Genomic DNA, 7,740 nt, shown 5'->3' with positions numbered 1-7,740 from the left:
ATATCAGCGTTTTTCACGTACCATTTTAATTAATTAGGAGTCACCCTGAGAGGATATTTTGGTTTCAAATGAAAGATAATATATTCATCTCCAAGTGAGACCATAAAAATTCTATAGCCCCATACAAACTTTTCACACAAATACAGTTTAACCATCACAGAAATCGCAAAAAATTAAAAAAAGACGGGTCTGAATATGAACCATTATATCTAAATACACTGCACTAAGAAAAATAACTACACTAAGAAATTGTTGCTTATTTAGTCCTCTATGCGTAGCGCTAGATATTTTATATAAAAATAAATAATATTTCCATTTATGAGAAAAATAAGAAACGCTCTCAAATTTCTTCATACATTTTTTACAAGTGAACCATCGTCGTTCGTCATTCCGCGCCGAAATGCGCTCATGGAAGCATGGCTGTATCGCTTCAGCGCAAGTAATAATTACGTAAAAAATGAGTTCCTTATGTGTAGTGTGCTTGGACGAAATTGATACTTCACAATCGATTGTCTTTGCTATGCATCTGGTTTATATATAATAATCAATAGTAATAAGTAATCTTCGCAATTTGTCTTCTTTTCAACCGACTTTAAAAAAGGAGGAGGTTACTCAATTCGATCGTATATATATATATTTTTTTTTTTTTAATGTATGTTCGGAGATAACTTTTTCGTTTATGAACCGATTTTGATAATTCTTTTTTTGTTGGAAAGGAAATATCCCTAGTTTGGTACTATGATAAGGAAACTAGGATCTGATGATGGGATCCTAGAGAAATCGAGGAAAACTTTCAAAAATCGTACGGGTGACTAGTAAATTTGATCATGTTTTCATTAAGTACTATAAAGCACTACTATTTAATAAAGGTCTGGAGTCAATCTGATGACGGAGAAGAAAGATAGTCGAGGGAACTCTTCAACAATTTATAGCAATTACCTGGTGTTTGAACTTAATTCGTTTCTATCGATGAGAACTTTGCACCTATATGAGTTACAAGTGCCATTACAGTCTGATGATGGAGACGAAAGATAATAAAGGGAACTTTTCAACGATTTATAGCAATTACCTGCTGTGTGGTCATCTGTGTCGCAGGACCAGGTTTGATGATGGAGTCCATAAACACTCGAGGGAATTTCTCAACAATTTACAGCAGTTACCTTTTGCTGTTTAACGACCGCTTTGATATAATGGTGCATGTGCCGTGTCGGCGGCGCCTAAACACCGACGGTCGCGGGTTCAATTCCCGCTCGGAGTAGATATTTATGTTTATACTAATATTTATTTTTGGTCTAGTTGTTAATCCTTGTGGTTCACCCAACCAACCTAGCCTCCGAGAACACGCTAGGCTGTCAGTCCCGGTTGTTATTACGTACACCTGATAGCGAACTTTACTCATAGTATGTCGACGCGTTAGCGCAGCGGTCACAGCACTGGCTGTTGCGCTGGCGTTAGTGGGTTCAATCTCCGCGCAGGACAGACATTTGTATTGGCCATATAAGATGTTTGTCATGATCTGGGTGTTTGTGCTTGTGTATTGTAATATTTTATAATATTGAAGTCGGTGCCAAGTAAATACTACAACAACCTGACTACAATAACAAATACAAACAACACACACAAAAAACAAGTACAAAAAATATTATTAAATATATCAAAACAATAACAGAATAATTACAGTATTCAAACTAATTTATAGTCAATGAAACAAATTATGAAAGAAAACTGAATACAACTTGCGAGTAGATACTAGAGTAGTTATTTCTTTACTTGGCACCGACTTCAAAATTATAAAATATTTATTAAATCATTTCTGATTAACTAAATCAAAATACGAATTACTTTGTACTAAGTAAATTTATTTTTCACTTTTAAGTTTCCTGTTTGAAGTCGTTTTTTTTTAAATTATTTTATTTTAAATTTACATTCATCATCATCATCATTGTTCCGTTTGCAGAGTTATAAAATAAATAAATTTCTAAAATAAAAGTAGCCTACGTTACTCCTTATTGCATATAAGGAGACGGTTTTATTTTAGTCTAGTCTATGCATATGTTTATAATTCCCACGACTGTATCTATTTTATTATTTTTTGGTTTTTAGTACATTTATCTTAAACATTGCAATGTATTTTTAACATAAAACCGTTTAACTTAAAAAGTTTTTTTTACCTATTTTTTTATATTGAGTTTATTATTTAATAATTTTCAGACATTAAATAAATAATTTTATATATAATAAATAAATTTTATTTCTAATAATTTTGACTAGTTCGTTGGCGCAATTTGTGGTGACTCTGCTTTCGCTCTGCAGATTTCGGGTTCGATTCCCGCCTGAGTCTGAGTGTAATATTTGTATTTATTTATAACTGTATTATTTCTATGTATATTTATCAAAAAAAAATATTTAGCTATACCTGCCAGCTGTTACCTACAACACAAGCCTTAAATTGGTTACCATAGAAAAAACGATCGTGTGTGCATGTTACAAATATGATATTTATTTATTATTTATTTTGTGTTGTTAACACATGTTTAATTTATACAAATGTATAATGTTATATGCGCTGTATAAAATACTAGCTTTTTAACCGACCGACGGAGGTTACTCAATTCAACCGTATTGTATATATGTATATATTTTTTTTATGTATGTTCGGGGATAACTTTGTCGTTTATGAACCGATTTTTATTTTCTTGTTGGAAAGGAGATATCCCAGGTACCATGATAAAAAAAAACAGCACCTGATGATGGGATCCCAGAGAAATCGAAGGAGATCCTCGGAAAACGTAGAGACGACTAGTGCGTTAGTTAATTTTGTTCGTCTACCAACGTTGTATTACTTGTCGATGTAATTGAAGTCGGTTGTTTTCGTTTGCGAGCAAACACAATTATTTATTAGAAAATATACAAATTACCTTTTGCAACTAATACAACTTTATTATTTTTGTTTACGTAATTAAACTTTTGTTACTTTTTGTGTGGGTGTGCAAAAAAGTGTAAATAAATAAATAAATAAAATAATAAATTACCTAAATTACACAGTTTTTTTTTTTTTGTTTGTGACAGTCGCAAACTGCTCATCGCTCGCTATGTAACAACTTAAATGTATTTTTTTATTTTATTTAGATTGGCCCTTTTTTGTTTTAATTTTTCTATATCATAAAATAACTGAGAGTACGGAATGGATAAATGGTTATATAGGTTAGTATAAATAAATGATTGTTGTGTTTCTGTGGTGAATAAGGTGACCAGAGCTCCTGGGAGAGGTTCGGGGTAAGGTCGGCAACACGCTTGCAATGCTTCTGGTAATCGTTTACCATCAGGTGAGCCGTACTCTTGTTTGGCGACCTAGTTGTATAAAAAAAAATATTGTAAATATTTCGACTGTCCCTACGTATAATATCGAAATTGAAAAAAGGCACTTTACATTTTTTACGCTGAATGATTTGTTAAGTATCGATATTGAGTAATAAGCTCATGAAAAATGTGATTTTATGTGTATGTATTTTATAGCATTTTCTCTTTTTTCTTTGAAAATATACATAAAAAGTAGTTTTTTTATGCAATCAAAAAAAAATACTGTACGTATGGACAGTCGATTTATTATGTCTTATTTTTATCATAACAGGACTGTATCAAACAGATAAAAGTTTTTGTCAAATTATTATTATTTTTCTGTCGAATTCCACGATATTTATGAGAACATTTCTATTCGCAATGTGAATTTAAAAGTTGTAGTTTATTAATTGAAGAGGAGCAGGTCCTTCTTTTATTTAAGGAGCTTTAGTCCATACTGACTACGCCAGAGGAACCTAATGTCCTATAATGCCCTGTTCTACCTCTTGCTGCTAAAGTCTATTCGTAACTTATTTACAGGATCAAGTCTATCCACATCTGGTAAAACTGACTGGTAAGACTGACCCTAACCACTGGTATTGATTTATTAAAGTAAATTTTAAATTATTTTTATTTCTACGTATGTCAACAGCGATTTCTATAAATAGTTTATAAGTACAAAGTCCATGAGAAGTGCAAGTCGGACCGTCAGAAAAAAAATGTCCGGTGTCCCGTTGTGTATCTCTGTTACAATGCGAACAAAGATTGATATAAAAAACGTAGCACTCTTTTCTTGTGTGGAATATCCTTTATTTGTAGCTTTCACTTCGTTGTTTTATTTATTTTTTATTTTATTACTGGACTTTCGTTTGGACAAATTCTCTGTGTGGTTACGGCAATAAAATGTGTTGTAAGAGGCGACTAAGGTATGGAAGGGAGGAACTTGTGGAGGCCTATGTCCAGTTGTGGACTGCGAAAGGCTGTTGTGATGATGATGATGTGGTGACCTCTAACAAAAATATTCAATATATTATCATATTTTGAACAAACAATACAACAATATTTGAACAACAAACAATATTTGAATATAAAATGAATTTTACTCTCATCTATGGCCTATTAGTATTTTTTAATTTTTTATTTTATTTTATTTAAAAAAAAAATAAAAAAAATATTAGTATTGTTCATTCATTTGCTCTTTGTGTCACTTTACTATTAGACTATTTAATTATCTGTTGTCGGACTTCCGTACTTACGCCATATTTGTTTACCATTTAGGAGACTTCAAAAAAATGGACGTAACAATAGACACTACACACCAACGATAGCTATTTTAATTCATTATTTTACCAAAAAACGCCAAACATTTATAGCGTTAATGTTAAATGAGTTCGGTTTTACAAACGTCATATTATACAGTCGTGTGACTGATATTACGTCACTGCCGTTATATTATAAAAAAAATATCAAAATCGGTTCATAAACGACGAAGTTATCCCCGAACATATATTAACATATACCGTATATAGATCGTATTATATATATATATATATATATATATATATATATATATACCTCCTCCTTTTTTGAGCTTACCATTTATTTTATTTATATAGAAAATTAATTCCGTCCATGCCGATGTGAATCTCTCCACAGCCACCGACAGCTACAAACACCAGACACAGAAAACAAAATAATTTACTGCTTTCTTCACATCCACACAACCTGATGTGGTTTGAAATATTGTTCAGATTCAAAACCACGCGTAGAAAAATTTAGTTTTCTTACTTCATTTTTGAGTTAGTGCAATTTCAGGACGTGGCGGCCCCTTAGCTTTCAATTGGAGACGGAATGTGAGACTTTTCACACTTTTTAATAAAATATACTATACATTTTTGTTGAATAGATGATACATACGTTCTGTAATCACACTCCTGTACAAATTGTCAGTTCGCTTTTTATTGTTACTGCAATTTTACAGCACCTGAAAGTCGTTTAGATTAGAAATGAAACTGATATCCGGTAACTATCCGGTATCCGGCCTATCCGGCGGCCTGAATACTATCTGGCCGAATACCGAATGTATTTTAGGCTTATCAATTGCTATGTTCATCACTTATGAAATACAATCAGTAATTACAATATAATTCTACAACTAAGAAAACGAATTACATAGTACTTATCACCATCATCATCATCATTACAGCCTATACAGTCCACTGCTGGACATAGGCCTCCACAAGTTTACGCCAAAAATAACGTGAACTCATCTGTTTTGCTCATAGTCACTACGCTGGGCAGGCGGGTTAGTGACCACAGTACTGGCTTCATCACATTGAAAACGCTGCTGCCCGTCTTCGGTCTGTGTATTTCAAAGCCAGCAGGTAGTACTTATACTAAGGCAAATTATGATGAATGATACTATTTTTTCTGCATTAAGAGCTAGCAAGTGGTTTAGGTTGTCTTCGTAAATAAAACCAGCTTCAAAATAAAGTCTATCGCTTTGCACACTGCCGCAAGGCGCTGAAAGCTTTGGCATACTTTCTTAAATTGGGGTATTGCTTAGCATTAGCTGCCCACCAAGAATAAGGGTCGAAGTTGCGATTAATTCGCATCCACTGAAGATAAATATCAAACTCACGTGTAATCGCGTTTCTTTCACCACGTCGAACATGTCCCTGTCTGAGCTGACTCTGTCTCTTCTCCTCTACTGTTCTCGTTCTACTGTAGCCAAGTACTCGGCTATCCTTATAGCTGGATAGCCGGTTGCCGAATATCCGGTATCTGGTATCCGGCTAAACTGCTATCTGTTTCATCTCTAGCTTATATCATTAGAGTACCTTTGGTTTTCCTTTGTGCGCTATAAAGCGTTCAACATGCACACTTATTATAATATTTAAATGTAATGTACAAATTGTACACATCAGAGCTGGACTCTTACTTCTAATTTTGGAAAACACCAAGTAAAGGTAACACGTAATAAGCACCGTCATTAATTAAATATTTTTTAAGAATTTCAATTCAGACAACTTTCGTATCCTGGCAGCCGTTTGATGGACTCAATTAAGACCACTGGACCTATTTATTGTCATTTTTGTTAGAAAAATAGTTTAAAGATAGTTAAGCATAGCAAGATTTTTAAATTATTTAAAAGATATTACGTTCTACTACTACAAATTTAGTCGCGATCATAATGAATTGCTTAGCGCAGTTGATACAGGCATCCAAATAAATGCTATCTACGTGGACTTTGCTAAAGCATTCGATAAAGTTTCTCACAAAATCTTGCTAGCAAAGTTAGAATTTTATGGTATATGCGGTACTCTATTAAAATGGTTCCAATCTTATTTATCAGGTAGAACGCAATATGTAGTGGTTAAGGGCTATCAATCTAAGACATAACATTCAGTCATATCTGGAGTTCCACAGGGTTCACATTTATGTCCCTGGCTGTTTAACTTATTTATCAATGACTTAACTTCTTGTGTTAAATATAGCAGTGCGTACCTCTTTGCGGACGATTTAAAACTATGCAAGACTATAACATGTACGTCGGATAACGATATGTTCCAAGTGGACCTCGATTCTATAGGAAGTTGGTGCATAGCTAACAAAATGTCATTAAACACTGGTAAGTGCTACAATATCTCTTTTACGCGAAACCATAATATAATAAAAAATCAATACCACATTGACGGAACTTTATTGCAACAAAGGTCGGAGATCCGGGATTTAGGGGTCATTTTTGATTCAAAATTGTCGTTTTTACCTCACATAAATAACATAATTGGTAGAGCTTCTAAAATTTAAGGCTTTATAGTAAACTATTTCGCAAGCCAACCACAAAAATTGATATCTATAACACTTATGTACGGAGTCACATGGAATACTGTTCTGTAGTTTAGTCACCGCATTATAATGTACACCAACTCAAAAAAGAGCGCATTCAGAAACGCTTTCTAAAGCACGTTGCTTTTTCGTGTGGATTACATAAATGGCTTCAGTCAATGTCGATAGATTAAAACATTTCAAAATGGACGCCCTATCGACGCGCAGAAAGCTGCACGACATAATATTTCTTTACAAAATACTAAGAAATAAACTTAATTGTCCTGCCCTCTTAAGTTCGTTTGAATTACATGTTCCACGTCATCTGCCTCGACGCGGGCTTATAAATTCGGGTTTGTTGCATCAGCCATTTGCCAGAACTAACCTAAAAAAATTCTTTGCCATATCCCGTATATCGAAGATATATAATAGTATGTGTGAGAAAGTGGATGTTTTTAATGATAAATTACCTGCCTTCAAAAAAGTTGTTTTGGGATTGAATGAAATGATTTTTGTGTTTGTTGTTTATGTTTGTTTTTAATTTACTACATCTATTTTTTAATAAAACTCATC

This window comes from Melitaea cinxia, chromosome 23, assembly GCF_905220565.1.
Source record: "Melitaea cinxia chromosome 23, ilMelCinx1.1, whole genome shotgun sequence".
Lineage (NCBI taxonomy): Eukaryota > Metazoa > Arthropoda > Insecta > Lepidoptera > Nymphalidae > Melitaea > Melitaea cinxia.
The sequence above is the reverse complement of the archived record's forward strand: the minus strand, read 5'-3'. Positions refer to the sequence as shown.